At 35.7% G+C, this 13,165-nt stretch overlaps 1 protein-coding gene across 2 annotated transcripts in view; it reads right to left on the bottom strand.

Moving 5' to 3' along the window:
* FSTL5 (follistatin like 5) overlaps positions 1 to 13,165 on the bottom strand; it is a 268,652-nt gene that overhangs the window by 228,556 nt on the left and 26,931 nt on the right. The window lies entirely within an intron of this gene.

The raw sequence follows: 13,165 nt of genomic DNA, 5'->3' as shown, positions 1-13,165 counted from the left end.
GAAGAAAAACACTAGTTAGGATGAGAATTACTTTTTAGGAAGAAAAGAATGCAACAAACTTGGTAAAGTTCAGAGTAGAAACAAAAGGATTTAGATGAAATTTTGACATTTGAAAAAAAAACCAGATTGCGGTTTGTTTTTTTTAATGAACTGTATTAAGATTTCAAGGAAAGGAGGCATTAACTGAACATATCTTTTCAGATTTTTTTTTTCTAATATCTTTATTTGGTTTAATTTCAGCTCAAGATTTTGGAGCAAACTTTCATAGCTTAGCTTTCTCAAAACACCCTTTAAGCTGACATTCAAACTAGAAAGAAAAGACTTTCTTAGGAGATCATAGACCAACCTTGGTGTGATATTCCTTGGACCAAGATGCTTGGTAGCAGCAAAGAGCACCCACACAGAAAGAAAAGTCTCTATGCCTCAATTTATTTCAAAATTAACCAGTGACTAAATTAGGAGCAACATCTCTGAACTCAGAAAATAGTTTTCTGCCTAGAGAAATCTTGCTAGATAGGACTTTTCAACAGAAACCACAGAGTTAATAAACATAGACAAGTTTACACTGAGAGTGAATTAAATACAGATTCCTCCTTAATATTGAAAGATAAATGATATCAAATATTTTCTGTAGAAAATCAGTAAGAAGTAATGAATTATGCTAGTGACCCAACGTTAAAAGCACCTGCAACTTAGAAAAATTAATTTCAGATGCTCAGGGAAATAGGAACTGCTCGTCCTCATGGGAAACACACAAACAAATAAACAAATTTTTCAGGGTCTTGGAATGTGAGAGAGGTAAATGAACTATTGAAACTTTCAGTATGGTTCATAATGAATAAATTGTTCATAATGACATTTATTTCCACCTGCATTTGTGCAATGGGCTAAGATTTTAACGCTTGTTGGCCTGAAAACAACAAAATTCTACCCATGTACTATTAGAAAATATATAAATGTGCAAGCATCACAGTATTAAGTAAATCATACTTCTGTATAAACACATGTGTGGAGGACTTTATAAAACTACCATTACACATACTTCTGTTATTTTTCTCCTGTACTGCATTATGATATATAAACAAAATATTTCTACCCAACATGTTAACAATCAAAAATGATATATAAATAAATTTTATATAAATGCACACACACATACATACATATATATATATATATATATATAATAATTCATTTAATCATTCTGGACCTATGTGCCTAAAAGGGTTACACGAACTACAATGCTATATTGGTACCTACTGTTATGAGGCATCTGTAAACAGAACAACCATTTTGCATTCTAGGATACTTTTATCAGCTTCAATATAGCAAAATGCTTTTGAGTTTAACACTATCCAAACAAATTATTCAGACAGGTTGAATGGCATTTTATGGCTTTGAGTTGCATTACAGTGTATCAGCCTGATGAAATGTATTAATGCAGAACATATTAGAACTGTAAAGAAACCTTTCCTGTGAGCCCAAAAGGCTGAATTTAAAGTAAACTTTTCATGGAGACAATGTCAGATTTTCTGTTATGTTTGTGAACTAAAAACTATCACAGATGGTTGACCATAAAAATTACTATTGCTACAAATCGTAAGTCATAAACTATTTCCAATATAAATCAAATGAGGCTCTGCAAAGAAACTTATTTAAATATACAGAAATGTTTTTCCAAGGTATAAAAGCTCCTTTTCTAGTGCTATTTTTTTTTGTCTTAATACACAAACACTATCAACATCTCTTAAAACATTTTGATATCATGTTTACTAAATAAGGTTGGCATAGTACCAAGTCTTATTTAGAAGGGCTTTGTATTAGCAACAATGGGTGTAGAGAAGGATGATCAAAGGGACTCTTAATTTACCAAGAAGGTACAAAGCTATTTATAAGAAAGACAAGAGCTGATCTGTAAAGGTAGATGACATGCTAGGACTAAGAAACTACACCAACCACTTAAGAAAAAGTAATGCTCATTTCTTAGCCTCATTTAAATATACATCATGCAAATTTTATTTGGTTTTTTTTTCCCTTTTTGAAAGAAAATTACTGTTTATAAACCTTGGATGTTGCACATAGAAGCATTCTGAATGCCACTTAATTCTATGTTTTTTAAAAGGCAAACTACATAACTGTATTTCATACAGAACCCCACGTATGGTTCTGCCTGAATCATCTGCTGAGGATCTGGGTATGAGTCTGCCAGAGTTGGCTACTGATAAAGGAGTCTTATTTTGTCTTTGGAAAACTAAGACAAAGCCTCCTTTGCTATGCTGGGTCTATTTAAAAAGTGGCTGCTGAATTAATCAAATTCCTAAAATAAACAAAGTACTAATTAGTATAAAGCATATGGTAGATTTTCCTTGACATGTGACAAACATTTAAAAAATTTAATAAGCATACACCATTAATTACAGAAGTTGATGAAAAAGAGTGTCAAGTTACTTGCTTTTCTAACATTTTATAATGAAAAGTTACCATTAGACATATAATAAAATACATGTTAAAATGCAGAAAATGAGTTTTGTGTTCATTATCTTTATGGCTAATTCTGCAGTAGGGGTACTATACAGATAATGATAACAATAATAATAATGGAATATTTTTTATTAAAGAAAATATTTTATTAAGAGAGGTACCAGAATAGTTATTATTGTTAAAACATGTACAAGCTATAGTAGCTGAATTAACAATATATTCACTTGAATTAATACAACAACTTTAATTACAAGAATTCTGAGTTACGAATGTACAGAAACCTTTTATTCATGGGTGAAATAGCAGCATGGTCACAGCCAGGGAGTACAAGCACACATACTGCACAAAGCAATCTGGTAAACTATTCTCAGACCCAATTTGATCAATGACATTAGGCTGAACATTTGTGTTTCAAAGAAGTTTTATAGAATCAGACTTCAGCAGACTCTTAGCAACAGCAGTACAATTGAAATTTAAACTAGAAATGCATGCAAAGCAGAAGCAATGACATTTACATTTGTAAAGCTGTTCTGTTAAGCAGCAGTAAGCAAGGCCTTGCTTACTATGGTAAGGAAGAAAGAATGTGCCAAAAGTGAACCATTTTCCTCTTGCTCTTGTCAGAATGCTATTTACTGCAGAAAGCTTTTTAGTTTAATGTTTGCAGCAGGATTCTTGAACTGGTATTCTGCATACACAGCCCAGTCTTCTTAGAGATTGCCACCATTTATAGCAGCAAATTCTGAGAAAATAATATGCCACAGGTTGTTCTTGTATTGATTAAGGCACCACATGAATATAAGATTGTGTAAAGGAAACAAGATGAGAAGCAAGGTTGCTAGGCAAAAATAAGGTAATATATAAAGCTGTTGAAATGCTCAGAATTAATGGTGTTCCCAGAAATATTACTAAATATTGAAGTGTAAAGAATAAGCCTTACTGGCCTGTGGAGAAACCATGATGAAGTCTTGAATTCATTAATCTATATGAAAGCAACCCAACAGTATCTGGGGAGCCTTGATACAAGAGTGAAATGATTGTCATTAAAACCAAAACCAAACCAAGAGAAACCCAACCACAGAGATGGGAAGGGTAAACTGTGAAATACACTGATTTTGTTCTTGTTTTGCTGATTTAGGTCCCTGAGGAACATGAAGAACAATCAGGGCAGATCCAGGAAGGTGAGTTTGAAGTAGTTGTTCCTCTCTGCATGCAGATTACAATTACTTAAAAGCAAAAAGGAAGCAGAGAAGAAATAAAGATATGAAAAAGTTCAATATCATCCTGTCTATGTCCACATACTCTGAAGGAAAACTACCTCCAGACCAGGCTTCAACAAAGTGTGCACAGAAGAAGTTCTACGCAAAGATCCACAGGCTTTTCTATTCAGGCCTGTCTGACATAAAAGCAAATAACCTAGATGGTGGCAAGGGCATATATTATTCTCAAAGGCAGCCTTGGATCAAGTAAAGCACAGCAGACAAACACTTTGCCCTCAAGGTGAAACAGTTCTGAGCTAAAGTTACTGTCTAAATCCCAACAGAATTGAAGCAGCTTCCCGCTAATGACACAGTAACACTGTTTGTACCAAATGTATACACCATGTATTGCAGTCTATGAAATGACATTTCTTTCTTAAAATAGTCAGAGTCAGTCAGATTAGTACACGTTCAAAGAAACAATTCCTTCTGGTAGGATTGCTCACAATCCATATAGACACATTTCCAAAGCAATGCTGTGTAAAAAGACCTGCCTGTAGCAGGCTGCAGGTAGCTCCCAGGACAAATAAGCACCCTACAGGACTTTTAAGTTCTAATTACTCGTGCCTTGAAAGGCAGCTGAGTAGTAGTTTAGGGTTTTAATTTCAAGGATTCTTATTTCACTAAATCGTTGGGGTTTAGTAGTACTATAAAAATATCTTTTTGTTTGTTTGTTTTTTGGGGTTGCTTTTTTTTTTTATTACAATGTAATACCTTGTCTATGAGGAATCCTAATGATCCTAGAGGCCCAATGAAGCTGTAGTGAAAGGCCAAATATATATTCCTTCATTTAACTGAAGCAGAGAAAGGTCTGTTTTCCAAATCTGTCATTTTTCCACAATGAAAAAAAAATCTAATAAAATCTACATGCTAACTTTAAGGATTAATTCTTCCATTGGCTGTTACCCTTCTATCCATACACCTCATTATCATCAATTGGCCTAGAACTGGTCACAGTTCTGAACTGAACTCAGGAAAAAAAAATCCCAATAGAACATGCACAAAAGGTTACTCTGCACAGATTTCTTAGGCAGCTCACTCTTACAGAAATCCACTGGAGCTATAGCTTCTTTAATATGATGTCTTCATACGTTGTTCTTTGATGATAGACCAAATACATTCAAAATTTATAAGCAGTTTCACAGCACATGATAGGAAAACGTTCTACCAATTTTACACTGCTGTGCAGCATTGCTGTTTTTATAATTCTTTAAGCATTAAGATGCTTAATGCATGGTGTAAGCAGCAGAAGTGGTGTATACTTTTGCATTAAAACATGTACTGCTATGAACAAAACCACTTTTATGCCAAAGATTTTTCAAGCCAATTTGTGTAGCTAAATCCAGGCTACAGCTCTCCTTAGCTAAGTTGGAGGAGCTACGTAAATAAAGATTTTACAGAAGTAATTACTGCTATTTGTGCATCTTTTGCATTAAACTTTATATGCTCAGACAATCAGTGTAGTATTACTTCCCCATCCATAGACAGAATAAGATGTACTTTCTTCAAGCCTACCAAGACAGTCAGTGAGGTGCTGCAGATGGATATACATATCTGATATAGCTCCAAATCATATTCAGCGGATATATATTTATTTTGCAATTATCTGAGAGCACTCCAGATTTGAATAGGCAAAGAAGGGGGAAAGAGATCCCCAAGAAGCAACACTTTAGCATAGTGAATCATCCCTGGAAATTCCAGGATACAGTATTTAATGGGGATTCTATTACCTTCCCTTTGCAGGAGTTCCTAAAGCTCCAGGTACCTTCACAATTACTGAACAGTAGTATATTTCCTGACAATATAATGCTACTTAAAAACAAAAGAAAAGATAAATAAAAAAAAAGAAAAAGCAAGCTACTACAGATGGATCCTAGCCACTTCCCAATGACATTAATGGAAGCAATTTGCCTAAAATCTCAATTCATTTTTCTTTCTAGATTTCAGAGGTGGTTTTAAGTGTAATTTTCTAAAACCGCATAATGTATTTTGCTTTTTATTATTCAGTCTGTCTGAGGCTCATTCAGATCTTATTTTTCCTCTTGGCAAATTTTTGTACAGATAGAAGAAAATCTACAGGAAGAATGACAATTAGGGATTATAGACATGAGAGCATAAACATCAATTACCTTCTTACAAAACAGGAATTCAAGTAATATTTAGTCTGCATTAAGACATAATTATGGGTAAAATTGTAGTCTATCTACCAGTATTGATTAAAACCAGTATGCTGAGACATTGTTAGGTTACAAAGAGGTTGTTTCTACCATTCATCTTGTAAGGGAAAATAAGGTAGTGTAGCAAAGCAAAAGAGAAGTTCATGATATGAATATTAATCAATTGCAACTGCCCTTTTGTAAAGTGTTCAATTCTATGTTTGAGGAATACATTCATTTAAACCAGAGTTTTGATGAAAGGTTATATCATATTACCTACTGTGTGACATTTAGGAAACTAGAAAGTAAAATTAGGATCCTATTTTCTTCTACTGAATCTTAGAAAACTCAGGATTAACTCAGTATTTGATTGGTGAATTTCAACTTATTTTTCAAAATTAATTATGAAGTGCAGCTATATACTCTGCAGATATACTAACAATTAGTTGCAGCTTTTCTACAGTGCAGTAGGCAATGTACTGTAAAGCTTTTAGTTATTTTCTCTTGGCATTCATGTTGGGAACAATTAGCTAAAAAATAGGTTGCAGAGAGCTGAAATAACAATCTAATAAATAGCTGAAGCTCTAATCTAATTGATATTTTACTTTTAATTACAGTTCCTTTATATGTATATATATATAAAAAAGACATTTAATTTTCTCCCCTGACTTTAACTGATACAAGTAAACAAAAATAAAGTAGACTTTGTTATGAATAATAAACTTTAAATAATGTCCTGAAAATATTTCCTCATACCAAACCAATGAGTTTTAATTTATTCCACCTAATGATGGAGTAGGTCCCAGGAAGCAGCCACTGGCAAAACAAGACAGATCTATCCAAATGGTAACCTCTGTTCTTTACTAATTATAAACACCAAAAGAAATTTTTGAAAATATGAAGGTATAGAAAATATTTGAAAATTCAGTGAGTTCTTTCAAAGGCATGCTTTACTCATGCCTCTCTTAGAGTAGGAATGAAGAAACAATGAAATAAACAGGTGAGCTTTATACGGAAAGTCAGACTGACCAATGCAATGTTCTCAGACCTTTATAAAAATACCACTAACTATCTGTTGCAGTGGGATTAGTTGTTTACAATTTTGGGGATCAGCTTATTAGCCTATTATCAGTAATACAGTAGTTACTATTAATTTCAGAATTGTAGCATCAAGTTATGTAACCAAATAATGACAGAATACCAACAAGCTGAATACATTCTATTAAGACTATGTAATATTAGTGCTTTATTACTTGCATTGATGTATGACAATAATCCTCAGGTAATAGTAATAGAAAGTAACAACATGTTCATGAAATATTAGTGAAATAAAAATTCCACTGATGCCTCAAGAGAGTGATAAGCCTTGCTTATCCCTAGAAAATAGACTTGAATTATAGGCTGCTTATTCCAGGTTACATAACCAGAGTTATCATCAATACATAAAACAAATTACTAATAATCTTTGTTTGGTTTGTTTTCTTTGGAAGAAGGGGCACAGAATAAGCTTGTTAAGAGTTTTCTTACTTCAAACACTATCTTGTTAGAATGCATTGGGCAGGGGAATTCAATTCCATAAAGTTGTTTGATAGAACTGCCAATGAACATTAAGCAGGATGCTCAGTGCACTGAAGCACCTCCCCTATGAAGACAACCTAAGAGACCTGGAGTTCTTCAGCCTACAGAGAAGGCAGGGGGGTTGCAACTAGTTGATCTTTAAGATATATTCAAGGCCAAACCATTTTATGATTCTGTGAGCACTTTTAATGAAGTCAAACAGCAATAGTTTTCTACTAGTAAAGTTTGGGAGAGCTTTGTTTTGAATGTTATGTTTTAGCATTAAGCTTCAATGTTCTTAACAGGATAGTTCCTTAACTGTAGTTGTATCAATGCATAACAAGAAGAAAAAAAAATGTAACTAGACATCTTTTCATTAGGTTGTCATTAAGCACTCAATTTTCTTTATGTCAGGACTAAGCACAGATACCAAAACCTTAAATGTTTTCCATGGGTATCCTATCCTTTAGCCTCATTTTTTGAAAGGAGACTGGGGCTTTTTGTTGCTGTTACTAATGCTGCTGTTTGGGTTTTCTTCATAATGGAAAAAAATTTTAAACTGAAAGACATCACATTCCCTTAGCTCATGGTTGAAGGGATTTGAATATTCTGATGAATGTAGTGTTCTTGTCTGGTATGATTTACCATGGAATCAGTTATCAAAAACAAATACAATGCCCTGAGCTGGACTACTTATATGATCCCACCAGCAATTATAAAAGAGAAAAAAATATTATAACAACTACTGTGATCTAGCAGTCACCTTACCCAGAACTGAAGGCATTTTAAGGTAAATAGCCTATTTCAGTAAGTTCACAAGCTAAGAGACTTTCTTACTGCTATTTTCCTTTATAAACAATGGAGATTAAGCCACTGACTTTTCCAGTTACAAAATTCTCAAAAGGCAAGGCTGCTGAAGAGAGCCAAAGCAAGTATACCTAAACCCAATACACATAAACACAGATCAATGCTTCTTACCATGTCTCCTTGAAATGATTTCAAATGAAAAAATTTAAAGCAATCAGGATAATAAATGCTAAGAAATTGCTTAGCTCTTGTGATGGCAAATATTTGTACTGCAAGATTACAAAAGCCATGGTTCACAGGAAGTACAGATGCGTTGTTTAACCTGACATCTTGGTAAAATAAAATCAAAACAGTGGCTAATGTAAAAGAAAAAAGAAGAAAAATATATAGTACTATTTAGTTAAATATAGTTTTATCTAAAAAAAAATCAATTTTTTTCTCCCACTGCATATCACAACACTTAGTAAAATTATCACCGTTCAAAATGACAAGCGAAAACCTACTTAGAAAAAAGTAAGCAATGAAGAAGAAATAGGTAAAAATAGTGATATATTTTCCCACTCCTAAAAGGAGGTAATTTATTCTGAACTTGTTTTTCTACCACACGTATAGGAATAAAAGTATTAAGGAGGTTTTAAAATATGGATATTGAAAAGAAATATGGATGCAAAACTTAATATTTAGCTAATCTAATTGGGTTCAACTTAAAAGGAGTGTAATAGTGCACAAATGTTGTTATTTGATTTTATACTAAAGCCCAATGTAAGAAAGAGCTTGCTTTCTTTCTTTTATTGCTGTATACCAGTGTTACACTTCCTCAGTTGGGAATACATCACTGTATACTAATGTTTAAATAGGTAGTGGGTTGATCCTGGCTGGATGGCAGCATCCACCAAAGCTACTCTATCACTCCCCTCCACAAGTGGACAGCAGGGAGAAAATAAAATGAAAAGTTCATGAGTTAAGGACTGGGAGAGATCACTCACCAAATACTGGCACAGGCAAAACAGACTAGAATGAGAGATATTAACTGAATTTATTGCGAACAAAATCAGAGCAGGATAACGAGAAGCAAAATAAGACCTTAAAAACACCTTCCCCCCGTTCCTCCCTCCTTCTTGAGTTCTACCTGTTCAACCCCAGCAGTGCAGGAAGATGGGAGTTAGGGAATTGGTCAGTTCATCACACATTGTTCCTGCCATTGCCCAGGGAGAGAAGCCCTTCGCCTGCTCCAGCATGGGGTCCCTCCCCCGGGAGACAGTCCTTCAAGGAGTTCTCCAACCTGAATCCATCCCTCCTGCAACAGTTCCCCACATAATGCTGCTGTTGTAACACGGGTCACTCTTCCACAGGGTGCAGTCCTTCAGGCACTGTCTGCTCCAACATGGGTTCCCCACCAGGAAACCTGCTCCAGCGTGGGCTCTCCTCGCTCCATGGGTCTGCAGTTCCTGCCATCCTCCTTTCAGGCATCCACCAGCTTTGGTGGGCCTCCTTCACAAGCTGCAGGTGCTTCTCTGCATCCCCGTGCTCCTCCATGGGGGACACAGCTACTTCACCACGGGCTACAGGAAAATCTCTGCTGAGGCACCTGGAACACCTCCTCCCTCTCCTTCTACACAGACATTGGTGTCTGCGGAGATGCTCCTCTCACTTATTTTCATTCTGATCTTGCTTAGTGCAGTTATATCTGCACAATAGCTTTTCTTCCTTAAATCTCTTATCACAGGGGTTAGCACCATTTCTGATTGTCTCAGCCTTGGTCAGCAGTGAGTCCATCCTGGAACCAGCTGACATTGGCTGTGTCAGACATGAATGAAGCCTCTGGCAGCTTCTCACAGAAGCCACTCCTGCAGCCCCCCACTACAAAAATCAGGTCATGCTAACCCAACACAAAAGCCAATGCTTAAAGTACAAAATTATTTTAATTTAAAACCAGAATTTAAATAGATAACTAGAATAAGGGGTGAAAAATAAACCACAGACTAAGTTGATTATTATTTTGTTAAAAAAAATAATCTGGGGTACAGCCCGGTTTGTCTACATACTGATGAAACTGTTACACACCATATTTATTACTTAATATAATTTTATATTGACCTTTGAATATTATTTATCATATTATAAGAATTGTCTATGTTACAGGATATCACTTTCATTTTAACAAACCAAGATAATAAAGGTTAATATAAACAATAAAAGTCTACATCTTCTAGGGAATAAATAGAAGTATTAGATCCATGGGGAAAATGATTGAGAAAAAGAAGCAATGGAAATAATAATAAAATAAAGCATTTGTCCAGTATTAAAAAAATAAAGAGATGGAATTAAATTATAGATTAGTCTTGAGGACCTGAGGAAAATGAGGCAGCAAGAAAGCTATGGAAAAGAGCCAGATTTCATAAACACACACTTCAAGTACTTGGTGTCTTTCATGATCTCAGAAATCCAAACTGCACAAATTTAAACAGGAACAAATCACCTCAAGTAATATATATCCAAAAAAAATCTCTCCTGACTTTGTTTTGCTATTACTGCAATTGCAGTTTGTGATTACAATTTGCCATCCTAATAGAATATGAAAAAACATGCTAATCAAGAATCTGAAATGATAGCTAATACAGATTGTGTTTGCATTGAATCCCAAATACCAGAAAGGTAAAAAAACATTTCTTATCTATACAGAGGGTAACTGGAAATCCTCCTCCTAGGATTCAATGTGAGAAGGCCAAGCTGACTGGAGAAGATAATTACATTGCCTCCATATACCACCATGTTATATTTCATTCTTTGTTGCCAATCTGGCACGTGAAATTAAAAAAAAAACAATGCTAATCAACAGGTAGATCATACATGTGAATCTCCTCATCCCTGAAAATATTTGGCTGGGATTAATCTTTTCCACAGTGATGATGTTCAGTAACAAGAACAAAAAAGACAGGCACAGCAAAAGGTTCAGCCCAGTTGTTAAGATGCGCCTTTGCTCCTTGACTGGGCCTCTTGGTTTCACTACAAGTTTATAGATAGTCATTGCTAATAAGTATCAGCAGGCATCTTGAAAGGAGGAATCAGCCTTGCCTTAATTCCAGATTTTGACACTCCACACTCCCCAGTGACTGACTAGTTGGAAGAAGGATTATAGAAGCAACTTTCCTAAGACTTAAAAAATGCTTTGAGCAGGTAGTGAGAGACAGCAGAAATAAAATGTTTAATTGATATTAGCTTATTAAGGAACAGTGATTTGCAATGGGGTTTAAAAAAAAAATTACACATGCCTTTTTAATGATATTGCTCACAGGAAAAATCAGATTAGATTGCAGAATTCCCCCCTTCCCCGATAAAAGGAAAATAAAATAAAAATTAAACAAAAAAAACAACAACGAAAAAAGACTTCTGGACTACACTTACAAGTGATTAAGGGGGAAAAAAAGTAAAATTGAGTCTTGCTTCTTCTAATCCTGGAATTTGCATAGGACATAGATACTGGGCTCATGGAGCCTCAGAAGGAAGAAAATTCTCATGTTACTTTAGAGCTGAGAACAGCACTGACATGACAGGAAAAGCTCTGTTCTTAGTCCTCAGGATTCACTGCTCATCTTCAATAGATTTTTTTCCCTTCTCTCTCTAGGACAGAGGATTTTACAGGATCAAATTTTATGACTTCTCAGATCCTGCAAGCAAACAGATTTTCCAGATAGACACTGTGAGCTATAAATCTCAGGTTGTTTGGAGACCAGACAACACAGGGAAAGCACAGGCTATTTTTGAATCCCAGAATACTACTTTCTGCACATTTCTTTCTTGGCCATGACACCCTAAATGACAATAAAATCATTGAACACTCAGGCTGTCTATATTTTACAGGCGTTTCAGCGCTCCTAGTAGCAGGAGAACATTTTATAGGCTTTGGGCAAAAACCTAAATGTCATACATGGGTTTTTTCTGTGCTTATGCATTCAAATTTGCTTTTAATAACATGGGACAGAAGCTTATGTTCTTCTCTTGCTTTTTTTTAAATTCAAAGTCCTTATTGCTTAAACACTTCTAAACTGGATCTAATTCCAATGTAACCTAAACACCTCTAACCCGACCTAGCCTTGAGCCCTAATTTAACATGAATCAGGGTTGAAATGATGAATTAAGCAGCAAATAGCAACAGTAAGTAGGGACAGAGAGAGGGAAAAGGAAGACAGGAGGGTTTTTTTGTAGGAGGTTAAAAGAGATATTTTACTCTGAAGAAATATCACAGACAAGAGTGAGGATTGCACAGCTGAGTCACTTCCCCCTAACCCTTTGGTGAAAACAAGATGAAAACAAACAAGGCTGGAAAGAAGTTTGAATCAACAGGTCACCAGAAACCAGTGAAAGCTGGCACACGCCCTTTGCTGTATCCTCCATACACTCCTGCTCAGCTGGACAACAGAAGCTCTTTTCTCATGGAGCATCCTGCACAGGCCAAGGCTGAGGCTGAGGCTGAGCTCTGACTTCCCTGGGTTCTCCCCTCTCTCTGCTCCCACCCGTGCTGTCAGGGCAGTGCCTGCTCTCAGTGAGGGGTTAGCTCTGACTATTGGGAACCTGATTGTCCTAACCTCGAAGTTCAGCACTGGGCCTAAGTAAAAGGCGCCCAGGGGACAAGGACTAAGCTACACCTACACAGACTGTCCCCTGAGACCAAAACTGAACTGCTTCCACCCATGAGGACATCATTAACAAGGAGGCACTGTCACCAGTATTATTCCCTCCTAAGCCATGTGAAACACCTGGCTTGCCCAGGAGGGCTGTGCACGCATGTGTTAGTTAGATATGCAGAGCTGGCATGCTCTGGAGTATACATATGGATGTACAGGCTATATTCCATATTTCTTAGCGTCTGACAGAATCTGAAGCCAACTGTTGCCATTCTGTTGGCTG

Source organism: Camarhynchus parvulus, chromosome 4 (genome assembly GCF_901933205.1).
Source record: "Camarhynchus parvulus chromosome 4, STF_HiC, whole genome shotgun sequence".
Lineage (NCBI taxonomy): Eukaryota > Metazoa > Chordata > Aves > Passeriformes > Thraupidae > Camarhynchus > Camarhynchus parvulus.
The sequence above is the reverse complement of the archived record's forward strand: the minus strand, read 5'-3'. Positions and strand labels throughout refer to the sequence as shown.